Raw genomic sequence first — 18654 nt, 5'->3', positions numbered from 1 at the left:
TAAATATGACTTACAACTAGGATCTGCAAACGGTTCTGTAAGTAAATTGCGACGGCGCTATTTATGAAAAATGGCTAAAGCGCGCTGTATTGTGTGTCCTGAGTGTTTTCTGTTTATATCTGAAATGAGCTCAATGTGTGTTTGTGGGTCTTCTTGATGTTTTCAGTTTGTTAAGTAAAATGTTGGTTAATTAATATTAAGTAGAAACTTAGAAAAAATCCAGAAATGAACCATGTGATGTGCTAACATAGCTATATGTTGCTCTTTAATTTATAGAATGAGCAATTGTGCACATATACAAAACTGCCGTTAAATGCTTAATAAATTAGAAAACACATTCAATAGATATAAATAGGGCCCCCCAAAAAAAACGAAATTATCTATTTTTGCAAAAAAATAAATAAATTTACAGCATTTTTCTTAGATGCATTGTATTAGATGTTCACAGGCAAACTTTTCAGCTGCAGTATATTTGATAGGAATGTTCAATTCAGCCAGCACTTTCCCAGTTAAACACGGGTGGAATTTTGCATAACCTTCCTTTTAAATGAAAGTGGCGCAAAAATGTGACGCTTTTCAAGTTAGGCTTATGCGCTTAGGCTTGTGAGTTAATGTATCCCAAATAATAGGCAAGGGATGCAGCTTGCTTTTATATGTGGAATTATCACACAAAAAAAAAAATTTTTTTTTTTTTTAAAGAAAATTATTAACTATGGAAAAATTATTACAAAAATAAGTGCCTTTCAAAATCGTTTTTTAAATTTATAAAGCTTAATACCTATACTATGACCTCCTAGCATTAAAATTTAATTTAAGTTATGTTGCACCGCTAAAATGACATTTGTATGTGCAATTTTCCCTTGGCGCAGGAGCAAACAAGCTCATTTCTATAAAGTATAAGTTAATATTTTCAATGGCTGACTCATGGATTGTGGAATAGACATTCTGGTAATGCATATTATGCAAGAAAATTGTAGGATATTGATTTTTAATGCCTAAAATATCAAAGTCGATTTTGGGCAAAAGCACTGTTTAAACTGCGTTTTCTTTCATTCAGAGTACTTTTTAAAGTGTCTCAGGCTTCAGTAAATGCATACATTTAGGTTTGATATATATTTGCAGGTTGTGCCTTCTTATGATTCAATGAGTCAATGTGCCAGTACAAAGGCTTGTTTTAATATCGAGGTTGAAGGTTCTAACTTCAGCTGGGCCTACTGAGACGTTCATTCATTCGAGGTTGATGAAATATGTACCATTGCATGGGATTGCAACAAGCATTTATTCTAACAACTGGTATGTGTGTTAATAAGGTTTGTGAATTATTCACAGTAAATGTAGTTTAATAATCTGGAAATAGAGATAACAAATTTTAGCGCCTAAAAAGGAATTTTTTTTTTTTTTTAAATAGAGTGAATTATTGCAGGTTAGAAGGAAAACAGGAAGGCCTACTGTCTTTGACAGATTCAGAGTGGCAGAAGCTAGGAGAGCTACAGAGGCTGGCTCAAGTCACGCTGCTGAGATGCTATCTTTAGTTTTCCCATAAACAATGGAGGAGGCTGTCATGTTCACACTTGTGACCTTTTAAATTAGGGCCTTGTCTCTGTGAAATGCAGAATGACCCTACAAGCCTCTAAAAGTGGGATTTCTGGTTTCTCCAGAAGAACATCAATACAATTAAAGAACTTAATTCCAAAGGGAAAATATAAAAAAAAGGGGTTTCTTCGAAAGTCCCAACATCATGTTAAATGCTCTGCAGAACTGATACATTTGTGTCTCCGCTCTAAAAAAATAAAATGATGCCTGCTAGTTGCTTTTATTTGACAGAAAACGAAGTGTTGCATTAAGTCTTAGACAGAAAATAAGATGCAGCCCTTTTCTAAAATTTTGAAGACTACATGCCTTAATGAGAACGATTTACCAATTAAGACTTATTTTTCACAGTGGAAATTGTAGGTGCCAAATTAATATGGAGTGTCAGTGTAACAATTTTTACTTTTAGAAAGGTAAAACTAAGGTGGCTTGATGTTGCGAAGTAACTGACAAGAGGGTAACAGTTAAGTAATGGAAATTTATTTTCGTGTATTTGGTCCTATCATGAATTGTTCTTGCTGGTCCTGTATGTTAGAAGAGAAACAGTAAAGTTATATTTGACAGCAGATTTCCATTGCCTGGTGATCTACTGTCAAAAGGAGGGTAAGGATTTTAAACCTGACAAATTAAACAGGCCCAAATATTGGGTTTTGGGCTGCAGGTTTACATTGCATAAAGTACATGACATGGTGTTGTGTGTCACCGCTTATTCACACATGCTATTGTTTTGTCTATGCTTTTTGTGCTTGATACACAGCAAGTATATCTGATAGCTTGACGTTTTGTGCGTTTTTATTATTTTTTATTTGTTTTTTCTGCATGTTTGTTGCTGCTTTTGATACTATTACAAGCTCCCCTGTGTTGTGAGGGGATGGTCATGACGATGCCCATCGCTACGCAACAGTTGGTTGAACTTGTTCTGGTTACTAAATTCCACAGATAATGATATTTCATGCTGTGAACATAAAAGACAACACTTCACCAGTGCATGTCTATTTGGCTATAATGGTATTGAAGGAAAATAAAAAGAGATATACAGGATCAAAGTGTGTCACCTGCAGTTAGTCACGTTACTGCCCCTTCCCTTAAAGGAACAGGCAGCCCTACATTTATGTAGCCTTGATTGGACCTAAGGATGACATTATAGATCTGTTACTCAAGGTGGCCTAATTTCTATATTACATTAGTTAATGATGTTCTGTTTCCTAAGTAGCATATGGCTTTTGTTCCTTAAAAGAAAACCAGGTTTTCATTTTTTCCTGAAGAAGGAACTGAAACATTAGCTAGGAGTACCGTATATGGTGTAGTCACCAACGGTAGAGTTAAAATTTGTGTAACTTTGGCCTTTGTGTATCACCCGTACTCTCGGTGTTGTGTCACATGCCTGACTATCACCCAAATAATATTTTTGTTCTTCCTATAGATTTTTTCTTTTGTTACTTCCCCTGACCAATGTCGCATCATGCTTAGTTATTGAGATTTTAGCTATGTCCTAGTCCCATTTCTCTTTTTCAAATTCCTTTCACCAGTCAGACCTTTTATTATTATTGATGTATTGTTCAGGTTCACATTTCCAGACTGCAGTGATGTACCAGGGACCCCCATGTTATGTATAATTCCCTTTGGTATGACCAGACTGGTTTTCAAGAATTTGCCTTAGGCCTGCTTCAATGTTTTCCAGCCCAACTGTCAGGGTAGCGATAGACTGGTTAACTGACTCAATATTATAGTATGACAAGTTTTCCATCTCAATAGGAGATATCTTATGTTTACCTTTTTGAACATGATGAATTTTCAATGTCTATGTTAATTTGGTTTTCGGTTCCCTTCTGTTCCTGCTACTTTAATTTTTGGTGGGATCAGATGTGTCCTAATCATGCAAATATCAGGACCCTCTAGTTCTTGTCTTTTTGTTTGCACATTTGACTATTAGCCTGTGTATTGCATAGTGCACCTGATGCACAGTTTTTAAAGGAAGGTTTCTACATGTCCCTGATAATCGGTATCATGTGATTTCTCTATTGAGATGTTCTAAGATAAGGAGGAACACCTAGACTTAATCATTGAGGAAAATATGTGTTTACCCCATTAGACAATGCCACTGTGTGAGGAAATCCATTCAGATAGAATTCTCATGTAGCTATAGATGGCAGAGAATAATGGAGAGAACCCAATTAAAGATGCTAGAGACCCTGTTTTGCCCTTCTGCTTTTGTCTTTGTATTTTATGCCCATGGTGTATGGCTACTCCTTTGAAGATTGCAGACCACCTGCTTGCAGTCCCCTTGTTAAAAACCATGAACTGTTTTTGTACTAAATTGAAGGGAACTAACAACTGTGGCACATTTCCTACGTCACTAGATTCTGCGGGTATCAAGTCATAATAACCTGCAGGACATTGATTTAAGCCTAATTCCCATCAGTGACAGCTACAGATGAAAGACGGATGTTTTGGCCCTACAGTCTCAGCACCCAGAAAGTAGCAAAGCTGGACAGCGATCGCCAGCGCATGGTATCGTACTTGCTCCATCAGACGGCGTTGGACATCACAAAACCAAAGTTTCAGTGTAAAAGAGCTAAGGGAAGGATTCCTGTTGTTGATGGCAGAGCTGTTTTGAGGTTTCATTTCTCTACCTGTCATGTGCTGGTAACCTCTGACAGTGTGCAATCCCTTGAGCCCCTTGGCCTGAGTTTTGGCCACACACCCCCTTTTCTTTGCCCCAACGGAAGAAGGGCAGTGCACCGGAGATTTCAAGTTTGGAAAAAGGCACTATATTGTGGTGCCCATGAAAGAGCAGCTTGAGCGTCCTCTGACACTAAATAATGAGTGTTGGAGTCTGAAAGTGCTGCTGAGCTTGAGCTATTTCCCAATTAATGGTGCTTGGGTCTGCACGAGATGATTTGTGCCCTTGATCAATGAAGAGCACATTGTTTGTAGTGTCTGCCACAGAGGAGAGACACTGGTGCATTGCTTTAAGACATTGAGACTTTCGAGTGAGCTGTGGGTGTTTGCCAGGAGGGCACTCCAACTAAGCAGTACTTTTCTCACGAAGAGGCCTGAATTGAGAGGCCCATGCGAAAGAAAACAACAAAAGAAAATTTGATGGACAATAGAAGCCTGCCAGAGAGGCTTTTTGAACGGACTCTGGGCATAGTTGGTTTCACAAGAGGTTTCCGTGTGATTGTATAGACTAGGTGTTAGGAGACTGATTGTTTTGCTGGCATTGTTTTAAAGTACTATTCTGTTTAGTAAAAGCAGAATAAAGTCCATTTTCTGTGGAAAGAGTACCCCCTTTTCACCTTAGAGCATTGATGAGAGTCACCACTGTTCCACCTGAACATACCAAAATTACTGAAATGCAGAGGAGCCCTAAAAATGTTACTAGATAATTTTAGGATTTGCTTTTTGGTTAGGGTTGTGAAAAATTATTTCATTTGTAATAGTGGTCACTACTTTCTCCCGTTGTCTATATGTTCTTAATAACGTGTTTTCTAGTGTCTTTTAAACATGACGTTGTCATTTATGGGTGGGATTGTTTTTCTCTACTCAATTGACTTCTGCACCCACTTCCCAACCTATGTCTTTTCCTACTATTGTTTCTTTGCACTCTTTTCACCCTTTTCCTGAACATGAGAAGGTTAGAAGATCAGAATTCGTAAGCAAATCTTTTGTACAGCTTCTGCATCAACACTAGTTAGTAGTGAACATCACTAATTGTTGGGTGTGTGGACTCAGTTTTGTTATTTACAAATGTAGCCAAATCCTCGCTAAAAGAGGTCGGAGCTTTAACTGTCTAATCCAAGGCGGATGGATGAGCTAATTCTTTAACTATTTTAAATAGATCCCTAGATGCACCACTATTTTACACAAGCCTCTTAACAAAATATTGCCTCATAGCATATCTAAGATGTTTTTTTTATGATAGGCTTTAAGTGCATTTTTATAGGTCAAAGAGGTTAGAGGTTAGATTTTAACGCAAATGGAGACATGATACCATAAAGCAAATTTAGCGAGATATACATTAAAAAAAAAAAAAATAGTGTGCACTGTGGGACTGTGTCTCCTTTTTCTGATGGAGCTCTGCATTTACAATGTTTATTTTCGTGCACTGGAAAGGATTCACTAGAAGATGTTTGCACAAAGGATGGGTCTGCAGAAAAGAGCTGATCAGGTGTGCTGATAATTGTTTTCATAGCAGCACTGTCTGTCATTATAAAGGTATTTTTTAACAGAAGTGAAAGAAGAAAGACATGGGCCCATATTTATGCTTTTTGACGCAAACCAGCGCTAAGAGGCTTGGTCCTCAGGAAAAAAGTATTTCTCCTTGTTATGCCTCATCTAGGGAGGTGTAGGTTTTTGAAGCATTCCCAGGCCTACTACTTCTGGAAAAAACCTGGAATGCGTCAGAATCCATGGATATATTCTCGGAATGTTGTTTAAAATTGAATCCATGCAATTGTAATGCCCAGTAGATGGGATTTCGGACCTTCTATGAAATGTGTTGATCCACTCTCCATTTAAATTTACACCTGGTCCTGTTTCTTTCAAATACCATGATCTTCGACTTTAATATATTAATAATTACATAATTAGGTTGGTTCTGGTGACATCATAAACCACAAGACAAAAGGATGAGGGGTTTGTAAATGTCACCAGAACCTCAAGGTGGCAATATATGACCATGTTACACTTGCAACCTAACATTAATTTTAATATTACATGTTTATTTGGGGTAGTTACCTTTCAAATGGGTGTTCTCATGAAAGTGCAGCTACCGATGGGTGCTTACTGGAATTAGAATGTGTAGATTCTGTTTAACTCTTATGACTAACTTGTTGATAAAACAATGGCCAATGGTGAGGGTCAGTGGAATAATGAAAGTTTGTGGCTGCTGCATTTATTGCATAATTCTGAATTTAGCACATTTGTCACATATTTTCCTCCAGATTTCAGATTTCACAAAATAAGCTGTTTGTAGCTGAAATGTATGAGGATAATTTTTCCAGAGAATGTGTTCCACAATTTGCATTTTTACCACATCATTTAGATATTCTTGTTGCATATTTTGATTTTCCATGCTGCATTTTTAAAGTAGCTGTGATGCTGGTTAAGCTTTGCACAGTGGTTGGGGGCTGTCATTATGATAATGACCTTCAAATTTCACGGGAAACTGTGAAACATTTTCCATATTCCACAACAATTTCATTTCTTTTCAAATATGGATTTTTATACATTTGTTTTATATATATATATATATATATATATATATATATATATATATATATAGAGAGAGAGAGAGAGAGAGAGAGTTAGGTCTTATTATAATATTCCTCTATCACAACCCACAGTTAAACTACACAAATGTTAGAAAGACAATAGCTATAACTATTGGTTTCTATTTTTTTCTTTCAACATTAATCCTCACTCTTATACAACACTCCACAGCATCCCATCTGTTCTCAACGTGACTCATACCGTGTAGCAACTATAACTTACCATCTTTAAATAGACTATTATGAAAACATGATTCATATAATGTAGGGTACAATAGGTATAAGCAAAGAAAGCTTTTTTGGGAAAGTGCTTTTTTGATACAATAAAGAATGGACATCAAATGTGCAAGTTATAGTTGCACATTTAACAATATGTACTATATGTCCCATTGCTCTATTCACAAGTCCATGTTCCACATCCAAATTTTTATAAAATCACAAAAAAAATGTAACAAAGAAACAGGTCTTTTTTAACTCCACAGTCCATGACACAGATTTGTCCATGTTTAATAATTTGGTAAATAAGCATTTAGTTATAGGAAAGTTTACTCCATGAATTTCCAATGAATCTATACAACGTAGACATCTAATACGTCTATTTTCCAAAGATCTAATTTCTATATTTAAAACAGAGCTTTCCTTTATGGGTGGCATCAAACAAACAATGGGTAGAGTCTCTAAAAGAAGATAATGCATAACTTCTGCAACACTTTTAAAATGTGTGAATATAAAAGATATATGGCCTCATTATGAGGCTTGCGGTCCTAGGATTGCCAGCCTAGCAGTGGCAGTCGGAATGCCGCACTCCAGGCAGTCTAACTGCCAAATTACAAGCTTGGTGGGAGGACCAACCTCAAGAATGCCATACCCACCAGGAACATGGTTCCCAACATAGTGACGGCGGTCAGGGTTGTAACCAGCCAGGGCGGCACTGAACTAATTGCCGACTGGCTGATTACAACTTCACTTTCTGCCAGCTTTTTCAAAGGCTGGCAGAAAGCCAGTGCTGGGGGCCACAGGGGAGGCCCTGCACTCTCCATGCACATGGCATGGAGAGTGCAGGGGCTCCCCTGCCCAGCACAGTCAGAATGTGCACTCTCTGCCTTGCAGGCAGTGTGCATTACGAGGGTGTTGGAGTGCTAGGATATTGGCCTTAGCTCCCTTAAAAGAGCTGAGGCAATATCCTAGAAGTTTTCCCGCCAGTCAGCCTGGCAGGAACGCATATTACAATGTTCCTGTTAGTCAGCCCTGGAGGAACATTGTAATACTCTTGGGGGGACATCACCACCAGGGCAGTGGTGTCCTCCCTCGTGCCTTGGTGGTCACGTGGTGGGACTGCCAAAGTCATAATGAAGGCCATAGTTCATCTTTGAAGCATAGCCTTTGCCTGTTTGATTATAATTCTGAGCCTAATATCTTTCAATATATTGCAATATTGCTCATGATTGGCTGATCTCATATTTTGTGTGAGTTTACTATATGAGAAATGTAATCGAATATTATCATTACTTATACTTCCCAAGGAGTTGCGAGTTTCTTTTTCTGACTGTTTTTAAAATTGGTTCATCTTTTATAGGAGTAAGTTGAGGCAGATTGCGAAAACCTATAACATGTTTACTGCCAAACAGATTGTCATAGGATATCTTTAGTATTTCAGTCATGCGTAAGTGACCAAAAGACATCATTAAGTCAGAAACCATACCAAACCTGTCTATAATCAATATTTGTAGTTTTTCAGAACTCTGAGTTCCTCACAGATATCACAATTTAATTTTTCCTATTTTAGTTTGTTGTCATGTTCCACTGGTAGTAGTAGTTGTCTGTGTAATGTAATCCTTTTAATATTATGCGCTGCTAATTAAATTGGAGCAGTAACAATACATGATAAGTTAGAATTAGCAACTTTCTGAAGGTAAGCAGTTATAACTTGTATAAGCAAACTTTTACTCGTAACAGCCTGACCTGAGATATATTGTAATAAAGGCAAAAATGTTGAACATATATTTATATCAACCATGCTCATGTTGAAGGACATAATGTACACTTGTTTGAATATGTTGAAATATTAAGTTGTGCAGTATTTCATTTTGATATAAGGTAATCTAAGTTTTGACCATCTTTGTTATCTTCCCCATAACAAATTCTACCTCACCCATAGTGACAGTAGTTTAGTTACCAGTATTTAGTTTTCCAAGCGGGTCCGCAGGTGTAATATTGGTAGTTGCAATATATAATAATATTTCAGATTGTATTTTTTTCCTCAAACATTTCTTGGTCCAACATTTCTAGATACATTTGGAACTCTGGTATTGAAATCTGAGTTTTATATGCATAAAAAACCTTTCAGAACTCTTCGTCAAGAGCATCCTAAACTAAGCCACATAATGGTGTGAGATTAAGCATATAAACTTGAAGTGCTTAAAGGTCAAATGCCTCATAACTGCTCACCTGTCTGCGAGATAGGATTTGGAGGCTCAATCAATATACCCTTTTAGTTAAATATTGCTCAGCAGATATCTCTTTCCATGATCTGTTTTTTTCAGCCTTAGTAACATGTGAAGTATCAAAATCTGTGTCCATATTAGCAATCCAGCAATCCACATCTATAGTATTAAAGGGTTGTATTCATCGATTTGCTGTGATGCATGTCCTCTTTTTAAATTATATGTGTTTTTAGCAGACTTTCCTGTACAGACATGCTTGACAGAAGACATACAATTGATCACTCTTGCTTTATTTAGAATTGGTCTTGGGACTCCAAAATGATGTTTGGTGTAGTGTTTGGATTTGTTTATAAATGTATGCAAGCAGTGTTTTCCGCATTTATGATTTTGAAAGTTTATAATTTATTCAAAGAGCTTATTATTATTTTGGTTGTTAGGGAAATCACAAATAACATATCGCACAATAAAATTAAGAACAGACTCACCTGAGTCATAGGCAAACGTTGGAGCATTTTAATCCATAAGAGTACATAAATGTGAGGTGCAACTCTTTTTTGGTACTTGCTTTCCAAAAGAAATCAAAGACCTCTTCTAGGAGATATTTTTTCTATTTGTTAAGAGCCGAAGCATAGTATTGACTTTGTGATAAAAAAATCTGAAAACATTTGCCTCATCAAAAGAACACAATTTAACAGTTGTCTTAAAGGCAACATCTGTTAGATTATTCTTTGCTTCAAGTTGTCACAGTGTCCTTTCCTCAGGATCTGCACATCGCTGAACAAAAGGCCCACCTTCCGGCGTCACCAACTCAGTCGGTGGGGAAGGGAATTAGGGTGGGAACAGCAGGGAGAGAGATCTGAAAAGAAAAGTTTAGAACAAATATGCATTTACTCATTCATAGAAATTTAACTCATCAATAGACTCTTGACTAAACGCGTCTCCAAAATATCAGATGGAGACCCCTTTTGAAATGAGGGCAAAGCCCCTTCTTTGAAACATGGAACAAGAATAAACTACGACCTCAGAACCAAGAGATGGCAAGAGCTTTGGACTATGATTATACTCAGAATATGAATCCTGTAACATCTATGCATTCACAACATAAACCTTTGATCATGACCTAGAAAATCTCAAAGAATTAAATGTGCTTTTCACATCTTAAGCTTTTCAAAGAACAATGAAAACTATGATTTGTTTATCTCCAACAATGCTTTCACATTCACAACTATAAAGGCCGAAAAGTTTTTACTCATTGAACTTGAAGCACCTTACTTAATAATACCAGGAAGCACTTTTACTTGTCTTGCCTTAAAGCGCTACGCTCATTATGCTAAGGGGGCGCTTTTTCTCAAGTGGCCTGAATCACTTTGATTGTTGTGCCAAGAACCTTTACCCCTGTGAATTGAAGCGCTTTGATTGTCATGTCAAGAGAGCTTTACACCTGTGGACTGAAGCGCTTGAATTGCCGTGCCAAGAGCACTTTACATCTGTGAACTGAAGCGCTTGAATTGTTGTGCCAAGAGCACTTTACATCTGTGAACTGAAGCGCTTGAATTGCCGTGCCAAGAGCGCTTTACCTCTGTGAACTGAAATGCTTGAATTGCCGTGCCAAGAGCGCTTTACATCTGTGAACTGAGGTGCTTGAATTGTCGTGCCAAGAGCGCTTTACATCTGTGAACTGAAGCGCTTGATTTGCCGTGCCAAGAGGGCTTTACATCTGTGAACTGAAGGACTTGAATTTCTGTGCAAAGAGCGCTTTACACCTGTGAACTGAAACGCCTTTAATCTTTGCGCCTATGCCGCTGTACTCTGGAAACTGAAAACGCTTTGCTCGTTGTGCTAAGTGGCGTTTTACCTTTGGAAGTTACAACTTCCTCCAAAATTGGATTCATCAAGGCCTTACCACTACGAGTACGACCAACTCATTTTTTAATGCACCATGGAAACAAGGATACTTCGGTTGGATGTCGCTCTGCCATTCAGGAACTCTGCTCTTCTTCAGAGAAACCCCCACGAGGTCCGACTGCATCGAAGTCTTCCAGATAGTGAGCAATGTCCTTGGGTGTGGCTGGGCTTTATAGGCCTGCCACAACCTAAGATGGCTGCTGCCTCTAAAAACATGGGAATTGTAGTCCCTTCATGGAATAGCACTGATAAGTGCATCTTCTCCACCAATGTCCTGAACCTGCAGCTCTATGAGCTTTGCCACAGGGCAGACAACACTGATGGCCACCTTTGGAACAAGAGGGGATGACAAGTGGTGTGCATAAAGCACCGCAAAGCCGCACAGCGGAGTTTTGGGCGAGACCTGGACCGAGCATGGCCTTATTCCTGACCCAAGTAGGCAAGTGTATAAATCATTCAGCAGAACTCAAAGTTGGAAACCAAGTTAGAAATAGTTTGCACTGTATCCAATTCATAATGTTTCAAGTCCATAATTATATTTCCGTAGTATTTTTTGACTATACAATATCTTGACACAACAAAGTTTTTGATTCCACATCAAAGTATTGTGACTGTATGTAGTCTGTAATTGAGAGCACCTTTTGTGAATTATACCTTAGTAGAGCATAGTTAATTTGCTCCGACTGCATTGCTTGTCCTTTAACAAAGAATAAAGTCCATACAAGTTGTCTTATACTTGAATGATGAGTGTAGAGCATTTTTGTCATGGAAAGATGAATTACACATCTTGTTTTCAGAATGGCCTTGTAGCTGGGTTATATTTCTAAATGGGAATTTGCCCAGTTTTTGCTAAATATTAATTTTGCCCTGCAGATGTGTTTTCTTAAAAGTAGTGATACAGTGTCATGGATGTTTGATGGAATGGTTCTGGATATTGCCCATTGAAGTTCAATTCCATTCGTAAACATGATGTATAGTAGATATCCCCTCAAAATGCTGTTTAAACTGTTCAGATATATTTTGACTTTTTTTCCTAAGTCTACCACAGACCCATGCATCACTTCATAACAATGTCCTTAATCAGTGACAGATAGGGCCCAATTAGTGTATGTATGGTAAGCCTATTGGTGAAAGTATGGTTCTCTATTGGCCTAATGGTCACAACAGCCTCCACTCCAAATATGTTACACAAGTTTAATAAAATCAAGTTTGTTTTTCCTAAGTAATATATTTTAGATGTCAAAAACATATGAGTGTTTTCATGTCCTTTATAGCTAAAATGAATAATTTCCTTTTTACAAATGCTTTCTCCAAAATATGTTGAATGCATTGTTTATGCATCAGTCTGGCAGTATTTTTTCTGGCAGTGGGTTTACTTTGGAGCAAATTTGCAATTACTCTATTTTTATCCGTTTACGTATGATATTTCTAATGTTCTGCCTTCTTGTATGGGTGTACAACCCAAATAAATTCACCTTATTCTGTTTGTAATATTTTGAAGGTGGGCAGCTCAATGTAGTTTGATTTTTAAAGTAAAGTATGAATCAGATATTAGTTGTACGAATAACAAAGTGCTGTGATTTCATAGCAGGATAATTTTGTTGTATTTATCTTCAATGGTGGTCAGTGTTCTGATGTTGACTGTATTCATACTAGATTTTGTAATATTTAGCTCTATGCACAAACATCTGTTGTACTATAGCAGTAACCTAAGCTCAGTGCTCTTTGCATACATCTAATAGTAAAGGGCTAAGTTTGTAGCTTATTTAAAATATAATCCAATAAGATCTTTGTTACTGATTAATTATCTTTGCTATGTAGCACCCTATTTGTTTTTAATAAACAGGTGATTAAAGTTAGCATGACTTTCACATGTCTTTCTACCAAATCACCAACTAAATTACATCTAACTGCTGGCTTTCCCTTCTAGTATGGTACTGGATGGTTTAAATGGTCACCTAACGTGAAATCTGTGTGACATAGCCTTAGGTTTACTGTTATATTATGAAGGTATGCAGTCTAGTCTATTTGTCATTCAATGTTCTTCTTTAGTACTCTTTTGGAGATGGAAGTACCCCACTACTTCATATAACCAATTGCAGTCTTTGTTCTTAGCTCTCAAATATCATTCAATTGAACAATGTTCTACCGAACTACATAGATATTGTACTTTTATTTATTCAGTAACTCGGTTGAGTAATATGTTTCATAGTCTACAAACAACATGGGTCCTATGACAATTTTTGGACACAAATATTTTGGGCTAGGTAGTATGCCAAAAAGAGCGGTGTTGACAGTACGTTAGCTTTGCCAAACATTTACATCACTTGGGTGGCAGGAAGAGATTTGAGGTAAAATAACATCCTACCTCCAATTTCATATCTTACTGGTTGTGAGCATCCAGAGTTTATAATTTTTTATTGTGGAGGGAATGATATACATCACCTCACTGGTGTTCGAATAGAGGTAGAGATGAAAGCTATTTTTCAGTGTTTTATGACTATGGGCCTGATTATGACATTGGCGGTTGGACTAGCCGACTGCCAAAGCCGCGGGGAGTGCCCCACCATCATACCTGCGGTGCCCCCCTTGCCCTATTACAATGTTACAGCTGAGCTGACCGGTGGGAACATTGGAAAAGAGCATTCCCGCCAGTCAGTCCAGCAGGAACAGTGCTAAGGTATAGGACTCGGCTACCTTACCAAGTCCTATATCGTAGCAATGAGGGGGCCGATCAGTACCCTCAGAATGTGAACTGTCTGCAAAGCAGACAGTGAACATTCCAACAGTGCTGGGCAGGGGGGCCCTCCACTGTCCAAGCCATGATCCCCGGCACTGGCTATCTGCTAGCCTTTTCATGGCGGGGTCCCTGCCATGTAAAGGCTAGCAGAAAGTGAAGTTGTACTCTGCCATGCAGCACTGAGTTCAGCATGCCATGGCTGGTTACTAGCCGGACCGCTCTCACCCCATCTGGATCTATGATCCTGGCAGGGATGGCGATGTTTAGGTGGGTCCGTCCGCCTAAGTTGTAATTGGGCAGTCGGACCGCCTGGAGCCTGTCAGTCTGACCATCAACTCAATTGTGGCAGTCCTCGGATCACCACACTCGTAGTAAGGAACTACATTTCTTCACGCCTATTTTGCATTTTCAAACATTTGCCAAAGCATACAATGGAGGTACTCATTTGAGAATGCTAGAAACTTTGAGAAAACCCACAGACATATAAACAAAACTGGGTCTGCATTCCTATGAGATCCCCACATGTCTTCCAAGTATCACCTAAACAATGTTTTTTCCATACCCTGTCTTTGTCATGGAGATGGTGTACATTTCACCTCCCATGGCAATAATCTGTTCCTTACTAACATCAGACAAAGGTTTAGAAATTATGGCCCTCATTCTGACCTTGGCGGGCGGCGGAGGCCGCCCGCCAAAGTCCCGCCGTCAGGTTACCGTTCCGCGGTCGAAAGACCGCGGCGGTAATTCTGACTTTCCCGCTGGGCTGGCGGGCGGTCTCGTTCAGACCGCCAGCCAGCCCAGCGGGAAAGACGCTTCCACGATGAAGCCGGCTCGGAATCGAGCCGGCGGAGTGGAAGCTGTGCGACGGGTGCAGTTGCACCCGTCGCGTATTTCACTGTCTGCGCAGCAGACAGTGAAATACATGTAGGGGCCCTCTTACGGGGGCCCCTGCAATGCCCATGCCAGTGGCATGGGCACTGCAGGGGCCCCCAGGGGCCCCGCGACCCCCCCTACCGCCATCCGGATCTCGGCGGTCCGACCGCCGGGATCTGGATGGCGGTAGGGGGGGTCAGAATCCCCGCGGCGGTGCAGCAAGCTGCGCCGCCGCGGAGGATTCAATGGGGCCGCGGTACACTGGCGGGACCCCGCCAGTGGTGCCGGTCCGACCGCGGCTTTACCGCCGCGGTCGGAATCCCCATTGAAGCACCGCCGGCTTGTCGGCGGTGCTCCCGCGGTCCTCCGCCCTGGCGGTCAAAGACCGCCAGGGTCAGAATGAGGGCCTATATCTAAATCCAATTTGAAAACTTAAATTCAAAGGCTCTTTTAAGAACCAGCCTATTCCTCAAATTAGTAACCATGAAAATACTTTTCCCAATCTATTACTACTTTACTAACGTGATGATAGATAAGGAAAAAATACAAAACTTAATAATCAACTTCTATTAAGGTTTAACACAAAACACAAGCAAATAACAGTATGTAAAATGCATTGGCATTGAAGTCTGTTTTAAGACCCCCTTTTTTTCTTTGCACCCCCTTGACCAAATCCCATGAAACTTTTAAATTCTCTGAAGATGTAACGGAGCAACAGGTCTTCAAATGTTCACATAGGTTTTTCCAATGGGTGCAAACTTCTTAAGGGAGATGTGGCACTGTCACCTAGTTGGGAAAATGCACTCCTTAACTATTTACAACTGCATTGTAAAACAACAAGAATGAAATGAACGAACCAGGAAATGATGTTCTCTGGAGAGGAGGGAGCACCAAAAGCACTGATGCATATTCCATGAAAGCATTTTTTCTGTACAGACAAGTCACATATTTCTTCATTAGATCTTAAAAAGAGGGCCTACTGCAAGGGCCAACCAATAGGTTTCACTATGCATTCTTTCACACTAGACAACATTCTATAGTTTTCCACAAGGTCCCACAAGGACCCTCTTTACTTTCCCACAACTCACACTCCGATCACCAAGCCAGCTTTCTGACAGTAAAAATAGAGTGATCTATAACTGTTAGTGCTGGTCTCCAAGGCCATAAATGGCACTCCCCCAGCTACCTTTCCACAGCCATGGATGTCATTTAGGGGTAGCTAGGGGTCACAGCTGTGACTCCTACCATGTCCCTTGTGATCTCTGGCACTGCCTTTGTGACCCCTACCCTCAGAGGTAGCAGAGACAATGCCAAGAAAAAAGCAGAAATTAAACGGTGCTGCAATGTGCATTGTTTCTTGCAGCTGTGGTTGTGAAACACAAATAAGTACTCAGCAGTGCAATGTGTAGTTTACTGAATAAACATTTGAAATGAAATAAAAATTGCACATTTAAATAAGATTTAGCCAATTTTGATAGTGATATTGCTTTACAAGTGATGCTAATAAAAAAGTATTAACAGTGCTAAGGAACAATGTATGTGAACGCCATTGTTCATACTGGTCTAGGCTCAGCTGGACAACACCAATAATGTTTTTTTTTCTGTTTGTTTCTTTCTGATATTTTCCAAAACATTTTGTGCTTAAGGTATACACTAGGGAAACTAGTGACTCATTAGTTTGAGGTATAAATCATTTTCCTTCTGAGTGTTATTTTGTGTTTTGGTTGCACAATACCTTTCTCTTCCAATAATCACATAGTTTTTCATTCAATACAAACATTTAAATGTTTAATGTTTTGATCATCTTAGTACACTATTTACCATGTTGGCTGTATATAAAATGGGCATGTATCTATGTTAGTAATTTGTGTCACTATGTAATTGTGCACTTAAATGCCTTTTATTATTAGCATTGTCAGGTATGCAATGTCGTCAGAATTAAGGTGATGTCACTTCCTGGGAGAATCCAGTGCCAAATTATATGATGTCACCTTCTGTGATGTTTTTGGGTCAAAGGGAAGTTATGTGATGTCACTTCTGCTTCCTCTGGAATTTGGGGAGTTGATAACCATGCATAACCCTATTACACTCCAACCTCTAACCTTTCATTTTACTGAAACCTCCTGGTAGTATCTAATCAACCATGTGTGTCATTCAGATTCATCTCCTTCACTTACTGAGATCCTTACACTGGAACTCTTCTTCTAAAAACTTGCATTTGGCATCAGTGCCCAATTTATTTAAGACTGCCCTCAGAGAACATTACACGGACATCACACGAATAGACATAACAACCCACTCTCCATGCTCTTTTTCTCCCATCTTAGCCTCAAATATGCTTAGTTGAAAAATATTTTATACTGAGCCATCACCACATTCTATCAATCCAAACTCTACACATTCTCTGTATGTACCCAACAAAACTGCTTTTAACCTATGAAGTGTGATTGTGTACTTTTGGACAACATTCTGTGTCTAATTGCCTGTGTTGTTCATAAGTAATTCAATACATAATTAAATAAATACATGAAATCTTCCCCAACATTGCTTCAATTTAGAAAAGAGTTGAAGGCTTGCCTCTTTAAAAGAGCCTCATTACAACAGTGTTGGTCTGAGGACCGCCACACTCATGTTGATGGTTGGAACGCCTCACTCCAGATGGCCCGACCGCCCAGTTACAACTTTGGCAGGCAAACCGGCCTATAGATTGCTGTCTCTTCCAGTATTATAAATCCCAATGGGGTGACAGTGGTCAGGCTTGTAACCAGCCATGGCGGTGCTGAGCTCAGCGCAGCCTGGCTGATTATAAACCCACAAACTGCCAGCCTTTTCATGATGGGAGCCTCACCATGAAAAGGCTGGTGAAAATCCAGTGGCGGGAGCCGCAGGGGGGCACCTGCACTACCCATGGCTTGGGCACTGCAGTGCTTCCCTGCCCAGCACCACCGGAATGAGCTCTCCCTGCTTTGCAGACAGTGCACATTCCGAGGGTGCTGGGTGGCCTCCTCAGTGCTATGGTATAGGACTCAGCTCCCTTAAGGGACTGACCAGCAGGAGCGCTGTATTATAATATTTCTGCCAGTCAGCCTGGCGGGAACATTGTAATAGGGTGAGGGGACGCCACCGGTGTGACAATGGCGTCCTCCTTGCTGCATTGGCTCTCAGATAGTCCTACCAATGTGGTAATCCGGCCCTAAATCACAACACAAGCACTCCACAACTTAGCTTATTTTACTATTACTATTACTAAACTTTACGATTGTCCTGACCATGTACATCACTCTGCTTTCTTTTGTCTAGGTGTGCTATGGAAATACCATATACATACATACATATCAATATGCTCTAAATGCTTGCAAACAATCTCTGAATTCCTTAATATCCCAGAGGAATTTTCTCTACACGTCTACCAAGTTTGTTCTTCTTTGTCTCTAGAGGTAATGGCATAGTTCTGGCCAGGAAGATTCTTTTGTGTGATCTATTAATCACAAATATCCAGATGCAGATCACCACTAAAGAACGGCAACATTGATCAATATGAACCATTCCTCTTTTTTCATGCAGTTGATGAGTTCCATGAAAGGGGACAATGTTCTTCAAAAAGACTACCACTCTATTCAGTTTGTACAAAACCAATGAACTGTATTACTCTTCAGCATTCTTTTTCCTAAGTTTATTGTGACCTGTTTTTTAACAAGTATCTTTATTTGTATTTAATAAGGTAAACGGTATAGCACATGTACTTGAGATTATCAGCCTTGACTGCCACCAGGAAACATTGCAATTACATTTCCCTGAAATGGGCCATCCAGCAATTAGAATTAAGTGC

The 18654-nt window shown here is 39.4% G+C and overlaps 1 long non-coding RNA gene across 1 annotated transcript in view; it reads right to left on the bottom strand.

Moving 5' to 3' along the window:
* Positions 1 to 9716: 9716 nt before the first annotated feature.
* Positions 9717 to 18654, bottom strand: part of LOC138249935 (uncharacterized) — a 101077-nt gene continuing 92139 nt past the window's right edge. The window contains exon 6 of the long non-coding RNA XR_011194865.1: positions 9717 to 10163. This is a non-coding gene — a long non-coding RNA (uncharacterized lncRNA). The remainder of the gene's footprint in view (positions 10164 to 18654) is intronic.

Source organism: Pleurodeles waltl, chromosome 8 (genome assembly GCF_031143425.1).
Source record: "Pleurodeles waltl isolate 20211129_DDA chromosome 8, aPleWal1.hap1.20221129, whole genome shotgun sequence".
Taxonomy (NCBI): domain Eukaryota; kingdom Metazoa; phylum Chordata; class Amphibia; order Caudata; family Salamandridae; genus Pleurodeles; species Pleurodeles waltl.
This window is presented reverse-complemented; position numbering and strand designations above follow the sequence as displayed.